The sequence below is a fragment of the Cynoglossus semilaevis genome, chromosome 1 (assembly GCF_000523025.1).
Source record: "Cynoglossus semilaevis isolate Cse_v1.0 chromosome 1, Cse_v1.0, whole genome shotgun sequence".
Taxonomy (NCBI): domain Eukaryota; kingdom Metazoa; phylum Chordata; class Actinopteri; order Pleuronectiformes; family Cynoglossidae; genus Cynoglossus; species Cynoglossus semilaevis.
The window spans coordinates 1077674-1081472 of record NC_024307.1 but is presented as its reverse complement, the minus strand read 5'-3'; the positions used below and the strand labels follow the sequence as shown (position 1 = coordinate 1081472).

At 45.2% G+C, this 3799-nt stretch overlaps 1 protein-coding gene across 1 annotated transcript in view; it reads right to left on the bottom strand.

Annotated features, from left to right (window-relative positions):
• Window positions 1-3753, bottom strand: part of myt1lb (myelin transcription factor 1-like, b) — a 173988-nt gene extending 170235 nt beyond the window's left edge. Inside the window, exons 1-2 of the mRNA XM_025058885.1 lie at window positions 3432-3753; window positions 3002-3193 (exon numbers count right to left, since the gene is read on the bottom strand). The gene's annotated coding sequence lies outside the window, so the exon portion shown is untranslated. The remainder of the gene's footprint in view (window positions 1-3001; window positions 3194-3431) is intronic.
• Window positions 3754-3799: the final 46 nt, after the last annotated feature.

Genomic DNA, 3799 nt, shown 5'->3' with positions numbered 1-3799 from the left:
GGGGGGGGGGGGGGCGGGGGTATAAAGTGGGTGGAGGGGAGCTGAACACTTTTTTTAAAATTTTTTTTTATCATATTATTTCATTCCACATGAGCGAACGAAAGGGGGCGGGGCTAAACAGGGGGGGGGGCATAGCGGCGAGGTAAAGGAATATTAGGAAACGACGACGGTACAGGACGGCTACAGACCAGGTGTGTTACCATGGACCCCGAACCGGTTACCATCGTTACAAATGCGTTACAACTGTCATCGGTTGCAATAAAAGAAACTAATCTCGCATCAAGGCGTGAGGAGTCGACCGAGTCATCTGAAAAAGTCACTGGTCAGACCATGACACTACACACTCCAGTCCAGCAGGTGGCAGTATGCTCCCAAACACGTCGGTCGGGACTTGCTAATGGGAGTTTTTTTTTTTCTCTTCTGTTATTGAAGAGAACAATGAGGTTGAGGATGAGGTTCACAGACCATGTCAGTGGATGAGGTTCACAGACCATGTCAATTGGTGAGGGTCACAGACCATGTCAGTTGACGAGGCTCACAGACCATGTCAGTTGGTGAGGTTCACAGACCAATGTCAGTTGGTGAGGTTCACAGACCAATGTCAGTTGGTGAGGTTCACAGACCATGTCAATTGGTGAGGTTCACAGACCAGGTCAGTTGGTGAGGCTCACAGACCATGTCAGTTGACAAGGTTCACAGACCATGTCAATTGGGGAGGCTCACAGACCATGTCAGTTGACAAGGTTCACAGACCATGTCAATTGGGGAGGCTCACAGACCATGTCAGTTGACGAGGCTCACAGACCATGTCAGTTGACGAGGGTCACAGACCAGGTCAGTTGGTGAGGTTCACAGACCAGGTCAGTTGGTGATGGGATTTGACCCAGTTCTGACAGAGATCAGTGGATTTGATCACAGTTTGACTGGAGATCACGTTAAAAAAATGTGATGACATCGTATCGCAAACACAAAAAAAAAAAAAATTCTTGACGCTAAGATCTTCTTCAAGTTATAATATTGTTACACCCCCTACAGTAGACAGAGGACAAATACACCAGAGGACACGGAGACTGTGTGTCAGCGCAAAGACAGAAAAGGTTAATCCAGTTAACGTGCTGCACGACGTCCAATCAGCTGCACAGAAATGTTTCCACTAAAGTGCCCTTTCGAAAGTGCTGTTTATGTGCCACAAAATCACCCTCATGAATGCACAACGTGGGTCGCTGCGGAGGTTAGCGTTTACTGGAGCTTCGTGAGAACGACCAAATTAGACCAGTGACTTTAACCCCCCCCCGTCCCCCCGTCCCCCCCACGATCGTCGTTCAAGGCAGAGTTTACCAACCTTCAGAAAAATCACCACCAAATAAAAATGTCAAAGAAAACATATAAATAATATAAAACATCTGTTCTTCCAGTTAACATTCAGTGACAGAGTGGAACCTGTAACAAACGCTGATAAATCTGCAGGAATTGAAGGACGCTAAGATCTTCTTCAAGTTTCACAGCCACCTGCTGCCACCTAGTGAAAAGTAGTAATAATAATAACAACAACAACAATAATAATATTTTCAATTTGATTGATCCAAAACTTGGGACTTTTTTGTGCTAACAGTTCGCTACACTACAAACTGTTAGCACAGTATAAACATAACCACTTTGTGGCTAAATGATTGATATCAACTTTGTGAGGGTTTACATTTTGTGGCGCAGATCGGTTTCATATCGGAAAGATTTTACGTGGACCGGATAGAGGGGGCGCAGCGGAGCAATATTTTGAACTTGCTACACCGCGGAACAAGAAAAGTATAAAATAAATAAATGAAAGTGAACGTTCTACGTTACACCTGAAGACCCCGTGCGGCTAACGCACGACCAATGTGCCTTCAGCAATTCCCATGATACACTGCTGCATCACCAGTAGGTAAAACACAGATGGAAGGTAAAGTCAGAGGATCTGGTCGTACTCCACGACAAGGAGGGATGATGAGCGTTAATGTGTGTGTGTGTGTGTGTGTGTGTGAGTCCAATTACGTACAGCTACAGGAGCAGCAGCAGAATCTATAGGTCATTACTGTGATACAGACTGTGGCTGCAGCCTCCTTAATGGACACCAGGGTGTCTGCACCATTAGTCTGGTCATTTGAAGAAAGCTCCGGAACAGCCAAACATAGCACATTATTACGGCCCTGCTGGACAGCACCTCAGCGTCCGCACTTGCTGCGTGTCCAAGACAATGTACGGTCAACGATAGAATCTGCACGTGGACCCCCCCCCACCCTCCTGCAGCAGCGGGGGGGAGGAGGGGGAGGGGGGTCCGGTCATTTGAACAGACTGATGGTATTTCTACAGCGTGTGTGGATGAAGAAATCATCTCACGCAGTAGAAAGAGCTTGGTTTTTTGTTTTGTTTTTTCCCCGCTGCCGCAGCAGACACTCAAAGATATCTGAGTGAATTTAAAGGCTGTTTCCAGGCCGTGCACTCTGCTGTGACTGCCTGCTAATTTATGACCACCTTCGCTTCCACGTCCGGCTTTTAATAAACAAAGGCGAGTGTCATAAATAACTACAAGATTTACTAAATCATTAGCCATTATCCACTCTGCATGTCGGCTCACTAAAGGTGTGCCAGGTGAGGTTTATATGAGTTTATTGATCCTGGGGGTTTGGGGGGGGGGGGGGGGCAAGGGGGGACAAGACAACGCGCCTGTGCAGGTACAAAACTAAATCATTACCTGTTTGAGTCCAGATTATACCAGATGAGCAGCAGTAATAAAGTCATGCCTGGGTGGTTTTTTTTTTCCTTCCTTTCTAAAAATCCATTAAACATTGACTTTGTTCACGTTAAAGTCTGCCATTTCTCCTATTGTGATTTCTCCGGGGGTAAATGTATGATAAAATCAAGCTAAGACCAGTGTGGAACAGCGGGAATAAAGTTCTAATAATGTGTTCCCCAAATAAGAATAAAACATAAAGAACGCCATGAACTTCAGATTAACTTTTACCTTTCACCGCGGTCAGTCCTGCTCAACGGCACAACGACAGCAATGGCGGACGTCAGGCGACACCGTGGAGCCGTGGATTTTTCTCGTGCTCGGTCCGCGCTTCGCAGCCGTGTGAGCGTGGCCTTCGTTGGTGGTAAAGGAGACCAAACACCTGCTAATTCTGGCGATTGGAGGAAAACGACCTTGTCAAACCTGAAACAATTAATTGTGGATAAATGATCGATATCAACCTTGCGAGGGTTTACATTTTGTTGCGCAGATCGGTTTCATATCGGAAAGATTTTCCGCGGACCGGATAGAGGGGGCGGAGTAAAAAAACTGCTCTTATAATATATATATAAAATATATATAAATATTAAAAAGTACATGGTATGAAGTTTAAAAGTGAAATAATCAATAGAGGAATGATTAAACACCAACATCAACTTACCATGACACAGAATGAGTCGGAGGATTAATTGACGCCCGGGAGGAAGTCGTGGTTTTTCAAAATAAAACGCTTAATGCGAGACATTTCAACAAAAATTTTTTAAACGACTTTATTTAGCTTAAATGAACACGGAATCGAACCAGATTCTATCGTCAAAGAATAAAAATCAGACAGAGAGAAGGAGCAGAGATTCTACTTCCTCTCTTTTTACCCATAAGGCTGTGGGGTACGGCGGGAGCACAAACGCAGTCAGCCGTACCAAACACAACTATTGCCTTGTGTTGCCTAATTGCTCCAGTCCTGGAATGACAAGGGAATTGTGTACAGTAAAGAAAGGGACAGAATGTGACTTCACGTTCATATCTGTC